We start from the raw sequence: 18733 nt of genomic DNA, 5'->3' as shown, positions 1-18733 counted from the left end.
CCAAATGCTCATGCAACTCATTTGGGGAATCTTATTAAAAGAAGATTCTGAATGAGTGGCTTTGAGGTGGGCATAAGAATCTGCATTTGTAACAAGCTCCCATGTGGTGCTCAGGCTGCTGATCCACAGACCGTACTTTGAGTATCAAGACATTAGATGAACCACACATCATTTCCTGTAACTTCTCAGTCACCACAATCTAGATTCCCTCTCTGCCACTCTTCCATGTAGGAAGGCCTTTCCTACAAAGGCAGAACAGGAAGTGAATGATAAATTACACAAATGTCCTTGAACTTCATAAAACTTTTAGTAAAACTTTCCAAAGTGTACAGATGATAGGGAAAAAAAAACACCTTATTTTTGAAACTATCATTTGGTTCACCTCTGAATTGCAGTGAGATTTCAGCTGATGTGTGGACTGGTGATGTATGCTCTGCCTTCTCAGCAACAGGTCTACACCCATGGAGGTGAGAGTTAAGAAGACAGTTGAGTGCTGACTCAGTACCAATTGTAAATTTCGTTGTGTTTATAACACACTGATAGCTATTAAAACTGGTGTTTTGTGAAAATTACATTTATTACTTTCTTACTTAAGTCTCCACAGAGAAATCACTTTTTGCCACCTGACTACACATTCGACATTTTGAAAGGTAGGTGTAGCTCTCTATCGTAAATAACATCTTGAGGTCACCGTGTACTATTCAATTCAAAGCAGAGGGGCTGAACAGCAAAAAAAACTCATTGTGCTTCAAGGACAAAACAAAAGACAGTTGACTAAAAGAATCTCTTTGGGTCTGGTTAGTCAGAGAGATTTTGGGGAGAATTTGTCTGAGACTTTGGTGGTCAAGTTTCCCGCCAGAATTTGAAGGGACACATCGATCAGGTTTGACACACTGCTGATTGCAACATTAAATCACTATCATGGGCTTGATTTGTCTCATCAGGTCATGTGAAAAAATTTTGATGGTGAGCTTTTTTTCAAATTTTCTTATTGAAACTTCTCCAAATCAATCTGTATTTTGCATTGAGCTAAGCTAATCAACCGTTAAGTTCTATACTTAATAACAGGATATTTAGAGTAGGTGCCATGCTTCCTGACAGGGTAAAATTACTATTGTTACCAAGCTGGGGAATATTCACAATGTTAACTCTCCAGAAAGATATTTTAGTGGACTACAGGTCATTTTGACTTTAACTGTATAGGAAAAGGGAAAGATATAGAGGTTATCATAGATTATTGGACAAATGACTAATTATCCATAAAATCCACATTTGAATTTAGTTAATGTTATAACTTAGCACTCCTGGAGATTGTCATGAGTCAATTTTTGGTTTACATTATATGCTAAGTGAAATAACTTAAGATGCTAAATATTTATGTCTTATTTAGAACCACTGGAGTATAAATATGTGAAATACTAATATGCTTTAGGGATTCAGATACAATTGTTTACTTATTAGGGTATAACAAATCTGAAATCCTATTCCATTCCAAAACACTAGAGTAGGTATTGAGTATAACAAAGACAATTTACTGATAGAAACATTCTATCTTCATTATAGAGATAATCACTGTTCTTCTAAGATCTTAGATAAACAAAACTTATCAATAACTATTACACATAGGATGGTACCAATTTATATTGCTTCCAGTTGTATAGAAAAGTGGACATTGAATGAACATTCATCAGCACTATTACCATTATTTAACCTTTTCTAAGAGAGAGAGAATTTTCAATTTGGAGAGGTTTTGGTTATATGTGCTTTTATTCATTTGTATTTATTTTGTGAATTACTTGCTCGTTTTAGCAGACATCTTCATCTTTTTATTTATTTAGAAAATGTCTTAAAGAATCTAACATTTTGCCATATTTGCAAAATGTTATTTATCATGTCAAGATATATAAGGATTAAAAAATCTGCAAGACTGTTTTTAGAGCTGTATTAGATTCAATTTGGCCATATTGGTATCATCTGTAAAAAGTGTAATGCCTGCTTTTGTAGACAAAGTAGTGGTTAAATAAATTACCAGATAATAAAAGCCTAGATTTTAGAAGTGTGCTCTTTAAACATTTAAAGTATAGATAATTTCAATCATATAGAATCTCTATCAGAGAATAGAAAAGGAAATAAAATTCCCCAACTATTTTTATGTAGCTGGAAAAACCATTGAACCTATGCCAGACAAAGACAAGAGAAGAATAAAAATTACAGACTAGTTTCACTTATAAATATAGATGCAAAAGCTCTAATAAGAGTAATGGCATAATAATTGTGGAGATAATCCTAGAAATAAAAGGATTAAGTGAGATAAAAGAAGAATAAAAAGAAAAACCATCTGGTCACATAAATGGAAACAAAAAAATACCATTTGATAAAATCAATAACTCTTCATGGTAAAACTATTTCTACTTAAAAATAAAAGCAAAAGAGGGGCACCTGGGTGCTCAATCGGTTAAGCCTCTGACTTTGGCTTAGGTCATGATCTCGCGGTTTGTGAGTTCAAGCCCCGCGTCGTGCTCTGTGCTGACAGCTGGCAGCCTGGAGCCTGCTTCGGATTCTGTGTCTCCTGCTCTCTCTGCCCCTCCCCCACTTGTGCTCTGTCTCTATCAAAAATAAATAAATGTAAAAAAACCCTTTTTTTAAATAAAAAATAAAAAAAATAAAAGCGAAAGAAACACCTTCAGCATACTGAAGATTATTAAGTCAGTTGAAGGCTAGCTACTAAACATTTATGAAATAAGTTCTAATTAATGGTAAAATATTGAAAGCATTATATTTAAAATATGAAAATAGGTAAGGATGTTTGCTATTCTTGATAACATTAAATAGTATTAATAAGTTGATAAAAGTTAATAAAATATGTAAGAAAGAAGCAAAGGTATCATTATTTACAGGTAACATAATTTTATATAAGAAAAATAAGAGAAAATACAAACATACATTTGGAAGTAATTTTATATGTCAATATATAGCAACCAATTGCATTCTTACACAACCACAAAATTACTAAAAATGTAATTTAAAAATGTATCATTTATTAAAGCAACAAAAGCAAAGAATGAAAGCTATCTATAAATAAATCTAACAAAATATGTGTATTACTTTAATGGAGAATTTTATGTTATTAGTTACTAGTTATTTATAAAATTCTTAATAAATGAACACATAAATAAATTATCATTTTGAGTCAATATCATACAATGATGATTTTTTTCCATGTTTAAATATTAATGCAACTCTATTGGAAATGCTAACAGAGTTTTCATTGACATTTTTAGGATGACTCTGACATTGACTCTGACATGACTCTGACTCTGGTATAGAAAAGTAAAGGACTAAAAACTACCAAAATTTGTTATATTAAAAGAACAAAGTGAGGTTAACTGTCCCATTAGATATCGAAATTTACTCTAAAGCTATAGACAGTCATATATTAACCCTGTGGATAGACATATTAATCAACTACTTAGTGAATCAAGAGAAGTATTTCTATACGTGAAGACTTCACAAATGGCAAGAGTGACATTTAGATCAGAAGAAAAGAATGTACTAGTCAGTAAATAATCATGAAACAATTGGTAGTCTATTTTTTGAAAATCAATTCACTCTTTCAGGAACCACATAAGAAAGAATTACATGTAATTGAACTAAATTTGAAAAGCAAAATTTACAGTTTTTAGAAGAGAAATGAATGTCTTTATGATACTTGGGTAAGGACTGTTTTTAAAAAGTACCAATGATAAAGGAAAGGAGTTAATTTGCATTAGAATTACAGAAAAAAAATTGTGTTATCTAAAATTGTGATAACAATTACAAAGATAATCCACACATTTGGAGACTATATTTGTCATGCATAAAATCATTATACATAAAGAGCTTCTACAAATTAATACAAAAAGGCAACTCAATAGGGAAGTGGGCAAAGGATATGAATATTTAATTCATAGAAGACAAACTGGGTGGGCCAAAAAATAAAATAAAAGGATCGTCAACCTTACCAGCAATCAGGCAGATGTGAATTAAAATCACAATAAAATGATATGCTTACCAATCACAAGAGAACTTTTGTACCTAGAATTAGCAAGCACTATGAGAAACAGAAACCCTCATTCTCTTGGGTGGGAGTGTAGTAGAACTCTGAAAATGCAATTTGATTCTTACTTAAGAAAGTCAAAAAGGTGGTATTCCATAGGCCAAGTAATTTCACTCCCAAGTTTTCTCTCATGTGAATACAAGAGGACATCAGTAGGGTTTGCAATAGTAAGAACTAGAAACAAACGGTGATCTGCTCCAAGCCGAGCTATCCCAGTCTGATGGCAAGGGCCAGGCTGTGGACGGATTGGTGACTGCAAGGCGGCCCATCGACAGGGAAGCTTCTTGTACTCCGCTTTTAGGTAATTTGGCCTTAATAAAAGTACCTGGGGTATTGTCTGTTGGGGAATTGCCCTCAACAGGCCCCCCTGGGAAAAGAACCATTAGGAAAGAAAAGGTTCCGCAAGAAATTGTACGGCCTAACATTTAGCCCTTGCCATTCCCTGCGGAGACTCCTCCACTTACAGGAAAGATAGCCTCATACATTTGCCAGCAAAGGAGGCCGAAAAAGGAGAGACATATGGATTTGAAAGCCCCACTCTGGCAACTAAGGAGTGTATCTCTGGGCACAGGTGACTTCAACCCCTAGGCATTCCAGATGATGACTGAACCTAGTTGGTTAAGGTACAGAATGTTTCATTGGTTCCTAGGTGCATTGTCTCTCTGAGAATGTATGAGGCATGGGTTTCTAAGGCTGTTTCGGCCCCTTCCTGGCACCTTGGACAGAGGCAAACACATTGTTCCTCTGGCTTCAAATGGTTCAGGGAAACAACTAAGAGGTCATGTCCCTGTAACTGTTCCACTTGAGGTGTTGAGAGACGGAAGGCCTTTCATGAGAACAGCAAAGCAAATGCTTTATAGATTATAGATAAAGGCAGATGCATAATAAAATAATGTATGAAATTAATCAATAAGCAAAGGGCAGGAGGGAACATTATGAGAAAATCACCATGTTATTTCTTAAAGGTTGATTATACGTAGGAACATTTTCAAAATTAGGCAATGATAGCAAAACATAGATGACATATGCTACAAGGAAATCACTAGCAAATATAATGCCACGTTTGCTACAATAAATAGGCCAGTTCAACACACTGCTGTTGCCTGTGCCCATTTTTTATTTTTTGTTTTAGTTTTTTATTTTAGCTTTTTATTTGAGTTGTTTTATTTTAGTTTTGTTTTATTTTCACTTTTTCACCGATGCCATCCTTCCTCTGGGAACCACTGGACCCGTTGGAGCTGGACTCTGGCTGATTCTCTTTTCCTTTTGAGGTTTATGGAAACTACTGTCCTGAGCTGAGCCACATGACTGGTTCTGGACAACAAATTTGGAAGGAAAGTGAATTGTACCATAATTCTGTTTCTTTCCCCACATCTGGATGACTGTCATTTTCTAGATGGAAGCCATTGTCACCTGGAACCCTGACAATTCCATAGAGCTGAACATCTTAAATTACAGCAGCCTGCATGGGCAAGGAGTAAATTTTTTTCTGATATTTTTGGGGTGCTTCTTATTGCAGCCTGAACTTTGACTCTCCTAACTGACATACAACTCAGATATAATCAATAGAAGAATTAATAAAGAAATCATGGGGGGTTCTGGGTGGCTCAGTCGGTTGAGCATCTGGACTTTGGTCAGGTCAATCTCACAGTTCATGGGTTCAAGAGCCCCATGTCCAGCTCTGTGCTGACAGCTCAGAGCCTGGAGCCTGCTCCAGATTCTGTGTCTCCTTCTCTCTCCTGACCCTCCCCTGCTTGCTCTGTCTCTGTCTCTGTCTCTGTCTCTGAAAAATGGATATACATTTAAAAAAAAAGAAAGAAAGAAACTGTAGAACACTAATATGATGAGATATTACAAAGCTACGAAAGATTAGTAAGCTAGAATTATACATCCCAACATGAACAAATCTCTCCAAAATAATTATAAGCAATTGCAATAGAATATATAGAGGATGATTGTCACATATAAAGATTAACAACTTGAGAGATGGTATTCTATATTGTTTAGTAATGCTAAATACTTATTAATAAAACATAATAAAATACTAGAAATTGAGAAACTCAACTTCAAGACAGTGGTTGAACTCTTAGAAGGGAGAAGAAACAAACTTGTTGAAACACTAAGGTGTTTTTATCTGTCCTCATAATGCCTTATTTCCTATGGTTGGTGGTAAATCTGTGGTGTGTGTTATATTTCTCTACATTCATAGTTGTCTGAATTAGTTCAGCTTTTTTTTTTTTTTTTTAGAGCAGACTTCTTTGAGATTTCTGGATACCTCTGAAATATCTGTTTGGGGATAAAATGGTAAGTTATACTTACTTTTTTTTTTCTTCTCCACTCTGCAGATGTACTTCTTTCAGATTTGGAATGATGTCACAGCTGATAATTTCCAATTTTGTCATCCAGAGTGGCAGCTTAAATATTTTTGGTATCAACCATAATAATGATTTCTTAAACTTAAATCAAAAGCCATTCCTCAGTTTATGACCAAAAGCACTCACAAATTCAAGCATGTTATGAATAACTTCTCTTTATGTACCATTTTGGGAGTTGGATTTGCTTTGCCTTTCAAAAATGGAAATCTCTGCTCAAATAGTGATCAAGAGCTTCCAGTTTTACTAGCTAGAAGAAAAGAAAAAGGAAAAGGAAAAGAAAAAGAAATATCTATTGTTGTGGAAGCCGTATTATATTTATTTGCCAATTTTTGAAAATCATGTAAAAAATAGAAAGTCAAATTGCTGGATCTGATGTTTTCCATGATTTTGGGGGTGATGGCCAAGGCTACATGTAGATTATTAGTAGAGCCTGATACAAATACAGTGGGGAAACTATTAGGTATAGCTTTTTTCCAAATCAAGTCAACAAAATCACTTGTGTTTCCAGGCATAGTCCCACTTATCTGTGCATCGGGCATTGATATTTTTTTCTGATCTAAATTTTGCCTGTCAAATTTCAACTTTTTGATCAACATTACAGTTATAAAAGGATGTTGTCAAATAAGAATTTTTCCCTAATGGAATAAAAATTCTCAGGATGAATGAAAACCAGGAGCTGGCTGTATTGGGAAAGTTAGAATTTTTATCATCTCACATGCCAAAAAAGGTGCTATTGCTGCCAACCAACTTGCTTCAAAATATGAGAAAACGTTATCGTTGAACCCAGAGTAAATGTTATTTCAAAAAGGAATTGTTACATTTTACTTTTTTTGCCTTAAGCCACAACTTAACAAGAACATGTCCAGGGCACATGGTTTTAACAAGAACTCCAATTGTGCGTGACTTCTTTTGCTTGGCAGTGCAGAAAAGTAAACATTTAGAGTACTTCAAAACTTGGCTCTTTCGTGACAGCAAATTGAGTTTTGTTAAAGTCCTATCCATTTCAAATGGATCATTCTCAAAAAAAAAAAAAAAAAAAAAAAAAATTCCACACAGTCAAAACAATTTTCAGGTCATTTTAAAAGTAAAAGTATAGGGGCGCCTGGGTGGCACAGTCGGTTAAGCGTCGGACTTCAGCCAGGTCACGATCTCGCGGTCTGTGAGTTCGAGCCCCGCGTCGGGCTCTGGGCTGATGGCTCAGAGCCTGGAGCCTGTTTCCGATTCTGTGTCTCCCTCTCTCTCTGCCCCTCCCCCATTCATGCTCTGTCTCTCTCTGTCCCAAAAATAAATAAACGTTGAAAAAAAAAATTAAAAAAATAAAATAAAATAAATAAAAGTACATATAGCTTTCTTTTCTTTAATAATCTTTAATATATTCTAACTTTATTTGGCCTCATGGAAACAAAAATGTATCCTTGTCATAATGTTACAATAGTTTAATTCCTTTCAAAGGGAACTATTTTAGGAGTGAGGTTTGGTAATATCAGATATTTCTTTCTATGTTAGCAGAATCTTTCATTAAATTATTTTGCCCTTATTAGAAAGAATTCACTAAAAGATTCTGCTGAGAGAGAAAGAGCTCTCTATATATTATGGATAATAATATTCTCTACTACTACTTTTCATCATCACAGAGACACTTTTTTACAATATTATAAAGAGGTTGTTCCTCAGTTTGGAAAATGGTGCATTCTAAAATATGCCTTAAAGATTTGAGGGCTTGTGAGCATGTTTAATTTTTACTTTAGTTTTGAATATTCACTTTGATGTGATATTCATTTTTCCATGCCTCTTGACTTACTCCAGGGAATTTAGCCCTCAAATCACTGTATTATTTTTATGGTTGTTTAAACAGAATATGAAATTAAATGCTTGAAAATGCTTACAGTAGCTGAATTTATCATTGACTTTCAAGTGTTTATAAGAATAATCAGAATAGAAGACTAAAATAAAGGTGGTAAATTCACACTGTATAAACATTTTCTTATATATACATATTCAAACATTTGCCTATGAAAAAGCAAAAATGTACTTATCAAATACTTCCTATTGAATATAATCTGTAATTGATACTATCATATAGTAATTCTTCACAATAGATACTTCACATCTTCTGAAAATTCGTTTCTGTCTTAAATATTTTATAGTCAAAAGTCCCAAGATCTTACTTAGAACATGCCTTTTTTTTTAATGTGCAAAAATGTTTATGGCTGTAACTGTTCCAACAAGATTTCAAAATTTTGATGCAAGTATACCATGGGGAATAGCAGACAACACTATAAAAAACAATGGACAATCCTAATATTCCATAAGAGAAATTTTTATCGAGTGTTCTATACAAGGGAGGGATAGTAGATACGCAGAAACAGTTAACTTCTGAAGGTTTTCAGTTGTTGAACAACTTAAAAGCAAAAACAGTAATTGTAAATTAACATTAATAATCATGAATTCTCATTCTCACCTTCAGTGTGGTGACATTTCAAACTTTTAGGACATATTTTTAATTTTTGGTGTTTGGTCACGCATGCCTTTCATAGTCATTGACAAGTATAAATAAGCCTTTGAAGTAATGAAATATCTTGTTATAGGAATAATAGTGATATAGCTTCAGAATAATTTAACTCCCTTGAACCAGAAGGTCAAATATTTTACATTTAATCCTTTAAATTGAGTTTCATGCCATTTATTCAGATTTTGACAAGGTCTTATAGTGCAAGTTTCTATATACTCCATGTGAATATTGAATATCTGTGGACGTTGCTGAAGACTACAAAATGTTCACTACTATTATGTTCAACAGGGGAAAATAACAAATAACCCAGCATCAGTGAGTTAATTAATTGCCAGAAATATTTATGTGATATTTAAAAACAGATTTCAGTTTGCAAGGCAGATTCTTCATGCAAAGTGTATTAAGTCCTACTTCAAATACTTTGATAAAATCTGTGAAATGAACCACAAAAAATGTCTACTGTGCTATTGCCATTATCAAACTCATTGCTAGACATTGAGTGTACAACAGTGGGCTTAGCATTCGAAATCTCAGTCTTCACAATGCTGAAATATACAGGATGTCCAAAGAATTGGGATGTGATCAGGGGTGGCTAAATAATTAGATAGCTATTTTACAAATTTAATTATAAAGTGTATAAAACAACGCAAATGAATTCAAACTGGTGGGTTGCTTTTGCATAACCATTCTAGCGAAAACTCTGTAAAACCTATATCAAATACTAATTATTTTGAATAATTAAGATAGCGTTTATTATTTGAATAATGCTCAACTCAAAACCGTCAGTCTGCGATTTTAGATTAAAAAAAATCTATGTACCATGAACTATTAAAGTTTTTATTTTGGCATATTTCCACCAGGGGGCACTAGCCCTTTCTAAGTTGTAAATGTGCCAATCTGACAAATATTTATCTACAAATAATAATTTGTTAGTCTAAAAGTTAACCTTTTTAAAAAATTTTTTTTATTTTTTAGAAAGAGAGAAAGAGAGAGAGCAGGGGAGAGGCAGAGAGAGAGAGAGGTGGACAGAGGATCCGAAGCGGGCTCTACCCTGACAGCAGGACCCGGATGTGGAGCTTGAATTCATGAACCTTGAGATCCTGAGCTGAAGTCCCACGCTTAACCGGTGAGTCACCCAGGGGCCCCTAAAAATTAAGCTTTTGAATAAAAATGCAGTGTTTTATTCCAGCATATTTACCTCTAAAATTTAGGCAGGCCATTTGATTTAAAAATGTCCTTTATGATATCAGCATTTAGACTGCTTCACTTTATTTAATCAACAACTAAAATTCATACTCTTGTGCCAAAAGGATTTAATTAATTATCCTTTGAATAGTAAAGAAAATATTTTCCTTAATTGAAATTAGTGGATTAAGTAATTGTTAAAGTAAAAACCATAAATCCTAATTCAAATGGATCAAAAGAATTTAGGGATTTTATTGAGATAGAATATATGTGAAAAAAACCCTATATTTTTTGTAGTCTATTCATGAGGCCTTACACTCTGTTAGTTCCAATAGTATGTCAAAATTCTGGTATATATTATTGTAAGTTATTTGTATGGTTACAGGAATTAAATGCTTTCTCACCCTAAGATATATAGTGTTAGTATCTATAGCTCCTGGAATTAAAAGTATTCCCTACATTTAAAAGAGTTGATTTTCAGGTTGCATTTGGTTTTCTATTTTTATACCTATAAGAAAAAATGTGTAAGTACATTTTCATGAAACAATCCATCTGAAACATTAGTTTATTTATAAGTGTAATTGGAAAGAAAGGTTGCTATTTTTGTAATTTTAATGAAAGATTATCAAGGTGCACTACAAAAGTAACAAATAACAGCAGATATCACTGTCTAAAGTGCAGATAATTACATTGCTTGAAAGATCCATCTTAAGATAATAAGTAAGAAAGCAGAAGTCTACAGCTTAGATCAAGAGAAAGCATTGCTCACAGTGTTAATCTCTTAAACGCTTAAAAACCTCTATCACTTAAATGACAAATCAGTTATAGGGTCCTCTGTAAATCACTAGGCTGATAACCCTTTTGATTTCTTAATCTTTGTAACACTGCTGTAACTGTAGGTATAAGATTAACATGGCCTTACAAGTTTCAAAACTTAGTCAATCAAAAAAACAACGGCTTATTGAGCATCCAAAAGACACCCAGATAATTCCACTATGATAGAATTTGAACGTTAAACTCCTCCCAGTCAGACCCTACTCTCTCATTATTGTTTTGTATCAAATATCAACTTTCCTTTTAAACAATGTCAAAAAAACACACATACAAAAACTCTCTTGTTCATTCAAACAAGCAGTTATAATTTATTTTAAAGGGGTATAAACATATGTTTTTTCATATATTTTACATGGACAAGAACAGGAAAGGAGAAAGAAGGTGGAACATGGTTACAAATTATTGTAAGTGTAGGTTAGTGGTTTCAGAGTACATTTTCTATTTACTCATATGTTCCACATTTTTGAAAGCTCGTTGTGTGACAAGTACTATGCCGTGCACTGAAGATACGGAAAATAAGACAGTATGTGCTGGTCTCTCAGCAGAGTGTTAGCAAAAGATTCAAGGGGAGAGTCTATGATGACTTTCCTTCTTTGAAAGTGGATATTCCAAGCAATAAATGTGTGTTTCAGTGGAATGCTATGCATTGTCTACATCGAGCATAGCCTGCAGGCCACATGATTCTACCCTGTGCGTGGTCTTGAGCAATTTTGTGACTCTAAATTGGAGGTGACTAGTTGACATGCAGATTACGTCCCATCTGGTGGAGGTCCAAATGACTTCGTACTTCCAAATTCTTCCTTACCCTCATCCCCATGGCAAAACCAGTTTCGCCTCTATTTGTACATTTATTTCAACATATCTTTATGCTCTCTATAATTTGTTAAAACTTTTGTGAGCTGGTATAATATATATGTTTGCCAGCTCTGGCACCATAATGAATGAAATAAAATCTTTAACACAGATTCATTTGTCTGTCTGTATGACAGTCATGGTTTTGCCTCATTTTTGAAAATTGTCTTTTAACTTGATACATACTTAGATTGGATAGAAGAGTTTGGATCTCAGAAGTTTCCTGGTAGCAGGCATCTGAATTCATGAGAGCAGATGGCATCTCCCAGGGAAAGTGGATATAGAAGGAAAAAAAGGATGAATCCTGAATCTTGAAGAAGGCTACAATTTAAGAAGCAAGGTTTCAGAAGGATTCCTTTATATCAAACTTTTTTTTTCATTTAAATTCTATTAATGCAATTTCTATTTCTTAGTTCAGATTAAGGTTTTTATTGTTGTTATAGGAATTTAGCTTATAGGAATATAGGTTTTACATTGTTATAGGAATTTAGAATTCCATATTTTAATGCTAAATTTGTAAACTAGAGCACATCGAAGATAGTGGTTTTTCAACTGCCAACCTTGTAATTATATGTGAGATTTCAAAAGCCTCATGACTTGGGGTGCCTGGGTGGCTCACTCAGTTAAGCATCCGACTTCAGCTCAGGTCATGATATCACAGGTCTTGAGCTCAAGCCCCATATCGGGTTCTGTGCTGATAGCTCGGAGCCTGGAACCTGCTTCAGATTCTGTGTCTCCCTCTCTCTCTGCCTATCTCTCTCTGACCCTCTCCTGCTTACACTCTGTCTCTCTTTCTTTCTTTGTCAAATATAAATGAACATTAAAAAAAAAAGTAAAAGGCTCATGACTTGATTCCATCCCTGGAGATTTTGATTTAACTGATTTAGGGTGGGGCCTGGGATATTTATAAAGGCTTCCTGGTAATGTACAGCCAAGGTTGAGAAACACTGATCTAGAAAGGGAGGGTGAGGATGCTAAGGATAATGAGGAAGTGATAGCGAGGATGCTTTAAGGAGGTAAGGAGGGGGGGATGGAAGACGTTAGTCTATAAGAAAGAAAATCCAAGGAAATAGAGCTGTTTAAAAAGGTGTAAATGGTTGTCAGATAATGTTCAATTTTGCTCATAGACAAATAGGACATTAAATAGAGATAGTTAGGCTTCCACTAAGAGAGCAACTTAAAAATTTTAAATGTATTAAAATAGTATATAGACTGCTTTGCAAAATAGCTAAGTCAACACGTAGGCATTCGAGGACATCTAGCATAGTTATTTCTCGGACACAATATCATAAATGTGTCCAAATCAGTCATCTTTTTCAAAAACAAACATTGACTATCCTAAAGATTGGCACTTGAAAGAAAATGGAGAAGCCCGTTGAATATGTTCATTATCTGGTGGATTTAATACCTACCTCATGTTCTACATCCTAATCATGACGAATCTAGTGCTGTCAGCTTTCTCTTTCTCAAGGTCAAGATAAGGTCATTTTCATAACATGCAAGTATCTCTGTCAGACATGGGTCACTGGTTTGAATAAGGACTCTACGGACATGTGACAGAGTAGAATGGCCCTGAGACGAACATCCAGAAATTTTCAAAAACATAGAAGTCATGTTGGGGGCACATAACTTATGGCAAAGAGATATGCATGTAGCTTTTTGGTTCTGTGGGAATCTACAGCAAGATAACAAAAAAGATGAAGAATTTAAAAATTGCTTACAGCACATCAAAAAATATGAACTACCTTGAAGAGATGCCTAGGTGGCTCAGTTGGTTGGGCATCAGACTTCAGCTCAAGTCATGATCTCGAGGTCTGTGAGTTCAGCCCCATGTCAGACTCTATACTGGCATCTCAGAGCCTGGAGCCTGCTTCAGATTCTGTGTCTCCCTCTCTCTCTCTCTGCCACTCTCCCCCACTCTCACTCTACCTCTCTCTCTCACTCTTTCTTTCAAAAATAAATAAACATCAAAACAAACAAACAAACAAGCATGAACTACCTTGGGAAGGCAGGCAGTGGGGACAGGGATGTATGGCATGGCTTGAATCCTGGAACAAAAGCTCTAGAGACAACGACAAGGGTATCTTCTGCTTTGAATATTTCCTAAGAGTATGAAGTGGAAAGTCTTGTTGGTTTACAAAACAGTTTCTTTAGTCACACCTGCTGCTCAAATCCTAATCACTGTGAGTTTTGCTTCCCGCAAAATAAAAGACTATGATACCTGTATACTTGCACAAAATTTTACTTTCTTGTCCTTATTTATTGTAAGCTATCAATCTCTTAAATGTCTGCTTTATTAAAGGAGTACTCTAAAAATGACATTTTAGGGGCTCCTGGGTGGCTCAGTCAGGTAAGTGTCCGACTTCGACTCAGGTCACGATCTCGCGGTCCGTGAGTTTGAGCCCCCCCATGGGGCTCTGGGCTGATGGCTCGGAGCCTGGAGCCTGCTTCCGATTCTGTGTCTCCTTCTCTCTCTCTGCCCCTCCCCCGTTCATGCTCTGTCTCTCTCTGTCTCAAAAATAAATAAACGTTAAAAAAATTTTTTTTTTAAAAATGACATTTTCAAGTAAATTTCAAATATACAATTATTACTAACTATAGTCACCATGCAGTAAATTAGATCTCTGGATTTGTATACTTTGATCAACATCCCCCTGTTTGCTCCTCCTTTCAGCCATTGGTAACTATCTTTCTACTCTCTTGTTCTAGGAGTCCAATTTCTTTAGATTCTACTCATGAGTGAGATCACAGAGTATTTGTTTTTCTGTGCCTGGCTTATTTCACTTAGAACGATGTCCTCTTGGTTCATCTACATTGTTGCAAATAGGATTTTCTTCCTTTTTAAAACTGAGTAAGACTCCCTTGTATTTTTCCTGATCCATTTTTCCCAATGGGCACTTGGATTGTTCCCAAACCTTGGCTATTGTGAATAATCCTGCAGTGAACATGAGAGTGCAGGTTTTCTTCAAGTTCCTGATTTCATTTCCTTTGAATATATGCCCTGAAGTGGGATTACTGAATCACATGGTTCTATTTTTAAAAAAGAAAATGGGGGTGCCTGGGTGGCTCAGTTGGTTGAGCGTCTAACTTCGGCTCACGTCATGATCTCATAGGAGTTTGAGCCCACGCTGGGCTCGCTGCTGTCAGCACAGAGCTGACTTCGGATTCCCTGTCCCTGTGTCTCTGCCTCTCCCCCACTCGTGCTCTCTCTCAAATATGTAAACATTAAAAAAAAAAGAAAACAGGGGCGCCTGGGTGGCTCAGTCGGTTGAGCGTCTGACTTCAGCTCAGGTCACGGATCTCATGGTTCGTGAGTTCGAGCCCTGCATCAGGCTCTGGGCTGATGGCTCAGAGCCTGGAGCCTGCTTCCGATTCTGTGTCTCCCTCTCTCTCTGCCCCTCCCCCGTTCATGCTCTGTCTCTGTCTCAAAAATAAACATTAAAAAAAAATTTTTTTAAAAAGAAAACAAAAAATAAGATAATGAGTAAAAAAAATAATGAGAAAATTCATAGTAAAGGAGGCAGAGAGTAGAGTGGTGTTTGCAGGGATTGGAGAAGGGAAAATGGGGAGTTATTGTTCGATATTTCTGTTTTGCGGGTTAAAAAGAGCTGTGTGATGTGTGATGGTTGTGGTACAACAATGTGAATGTACTTAATGCTATTGCACACTTAGCAATGGTTAAGATGGAAGATTTTACACTGTGTGTATTTTATCACACCTAAAATAAGTAATGATAAAATAATTTTTAATTTAACTTAAAATTAAACTAAGCAATGATAAAATAGAGCAAAATTTTTAGTCTTCCTTCATAATTTGTTTCTGATTTTGTATTTATATAAACATTTTAGAGATTATTTTTAAAATTTTACTTGTCTGAATACCCGAAAATAACCTTTGTACTTTTTTTTAGTACTTTTTCTAGTCTATTTTTCTTAATTGAATATTGTGAGTTATTTTCTTTACAAAATCAGGTTTTGTAGTTAAATGCCGGTGCTTACTGAGCTGTGTTCAGTTGAGAGCAACTAACAAGATTTATGCTCAGTCCAGAGTAAAACTTACTAGACCAGCATTCTGATCTTGGTATCTATTTGACTTTAGTTTAAGAAAATGTAAATTCAACTCTACTTCATTCACTTTAGCAAGAAAGACAGACCTATTACATATTTAAGTTCTCTCTCTTTTCCATTAAAGGATATGGTTAATAAGAAAAATGAAATTGTTGCTGAAATAAAACATTAAGCCAGCTTCTCTCTTGAATAGAGTCACTCATAATTTTATTATACTTATTATACTGTCAGTTGGTTCAAGTATTATGTGATTCTGATATTAATCTTTTGATGCTATTTCTATACATAAGATATGTATTAACCTTTAACCAACAGTAATGTATATAGTAGGGCACCTGGGTAGCTAGGTTGGTTAAGCGTCCAACTCTTGATTGAGGCTCAGATCATGATCTCACAGTTCATGGGTTTGAGCCCAGGGTCAGGCTTTGGGAGCTAACAGCATGGAGCCTGCTTGGGATTCTTTCTCTCCCTCTCTGACTGCCTCTCTCTCTCTCTCTCTCTTTCTCTCCCTTAAAATAAACAAATATTAAAAAAAAAAGTATATAAAACAGAAAAATGAATAATCCTTTCTTCCTCTTTCCCTCCTTCCCTGTTTCCTATATAATCTTCCTTCTTCCCTCCACCTTTCCTCTCTTCTTCCCCTCCCTCCCTCCATGCTTTTGGATATATCTTCATTCTTTCCATCACTTTTTCTTATTCCCTCATTCTCTTCTCTCTAATTTCTATTTTTCTTCTTTTATGTCTTTGGCTTGACTTGGAACAACTCTACAAAAAGAGTCCAGTCACCCTGAAGGCAACTTTCCTTAACTGAAATATACCTATCAATAAAAAGAAGAAAACATTTATATTATGGATAGCTCCTTTCTGAACTATCTTCCTTATTTTTATCTTCCTTGATATCTTTATTATATAGAGAATTACATCTACTATCTTAAAGCTCTCCTTATTTACAAATTTCCGGTATATAACGCACTGCTTGTTCATTCCTCCCTAATTTGAAAGCCTTTCAATCCCATTCTTTTTTCCTTCCTGGTATTTTCCTGACACTTCCTCCCCCATTCCTTCCCCAAAGCTCTCTTTTTTGTTTTCATTCTTTTAAATAAACTCACAAATTCAACTTTAATTTATAAGCAAGTAGTTTATAATTTAGCATCTCCTGATAATTTGTGCCTACCCCAAGCATGTATTTTTAATTAGGACAGATTGACCTTTGCATTACTCTTTATCTTTCCCCTTCCATGGAGAAGCAGAATATTACTAATCTTTCTGAGTCTGTTTCCTCATTTATAAAATAGAAAGAATAGTAGTACCTGCCTCCTAAGATTCTTGAAAATCAAATGAAATACTGCATTTATAACACTTTTAAAAGTGCCTGGCACAGAGTGAAATCTTCAGTACATGATACCTGGTATTGTTGGGTTGTAGACATCAGTTATCCTCGTGTGGATTCCTTATTACCTTTGGCCTGGATTATGAAAGTATTTTTCTAAATGTATTTACTTTTTCAGGTCTGATTACTGATTTATTAGGCATTGTATTTTAAAAATAATCTAAAATATCATTTTTATCATTTTACTACACTCCTCAAAAAGTGCAAAAAAGTACTGAGTATTCCTGGTGTTTTCAAATATTACATAAACATTCTTTCCTGACAATTCTGAACTTAATGTTTGTTTCCCCCTCAAATTTGAATATATGTCTCTCTCCCTCTTCCCCAAGTGCTTGCACTGAAGAAAGGCCATGTGAAACATAGCAAGAAGCTGGCCATTTGCATCCTAAAAAGAGGACTCTCATCAGGAACCAAATTCCCTGGCACCTTGATCTTGGACTCCTCAGCCTCCAAAACTGTGAGAAAATAAATTTCTGTTGTTTAAGCCACCCAGTTTGTGGTATTTTGTATGTCAATATGAGCAAGCTAAGACATTGACCATAGTGATACTTTCTGAATTTTAATTTTCCATCATGAGAAATTCTCAAATATCTATATTTGATCTTTGAAACTTTTCTGTACTTTTGAATTGCATTTCATAGTAAGTCACTTCCGTTGAGATTAATTATGAAAATAGGAACCAGTTGTTGGGAAGAGAAAAATGGAGATAAAATATGACACAGAGCAGAATAGACACTGTGTTCTTTTGCAAGGGAGCCATGAGAGTAATCAAAAAAAGCTCGGGCTCTGGAACTACATTTTTGTCGTTGTTGTTGTTTAGCTCTCACTACTGTTTTATTATTATTTTTATCGAAATATAATTAACATACAATGTTATGTTAGTTTCAGGTGTACCACATATTGATTTGACAATTCTGTACATCACTCCATGCTCACCACGATAAGTGCGCTCACCATCTGTCACCATACAATGTTATTATAATATTGTTGACTCTATTCCCTGTGCTGTACTTTTCATCTCCATGAATTATTTATCTTATAACTGGAAGTTTGTATCTCTTAATCTCTTTTTTCTATTTCTTTTCTATTTCCCACCACCCACCTCCCTCTGGCAAGCATTAGTTTGTTCTCTGACTATATTATTTAATATTTTAGGAGACAGACAACAGACCCACCTAAGAATAGCTAATTGGAATGTACTCCAGTAAATTCGCTTATTAATTGACTTAGAACTTGCTAAAACTATGTAATACAGGGTACTGAAAAAAAGGTAGTGATGGAAACTAATAGACCATAACAAAACTTGCATTTATATTGAGAAAAGCAAATTGAATATCATACATTTTAAACTTCAGTGCAGACTTAGATTGTAAGAAACATCATTTTTTAAAAGAAGAAACACCCTTCAGTTAAACTATGAAA

At 34.8% G+C, this 18733-nt stretch overlaps 1 long non-coding RNA gene across 1 annotated transcript; it reads left to right on the top strand.

The window, feature by feature from the left end:
• Window positions 1-690: 690 nt before the first annotated feature.
• LOC121029126 (uncharacterized) lies at window positions 691-9995 on the top strand. Its single transcript, XR_005789603.1, has 3 exons — window positions 691-966; window positions 6344-6400; window positions 9959-9995. It is a non-coding gene; the product is annotated as an uncharacterized LOC121029126 (long non-coding RNA).
• Window positions 9996-18733: the final 8738 nt, after the last annotated feature.

The sequence above is a fragment of the Herpailurus yagouaroundi genome, unplaced genomic scaffold (genome assembly GCF_014898765.1).
Source record: "Herpailurus yagouaroundi ecotype Mexico unplaced genomic scaffold, PumYag 139, whole genome shotgun sequence".
NCBI lineage: Eukaryota > Metazoa > Chordata > Mammalia > Carnivora > Felidae > Herpailurus > Herpailurus yagouaroundi.
This window is presented reverse-complemented; position numbering and strand designations above follow the sequence as displayed.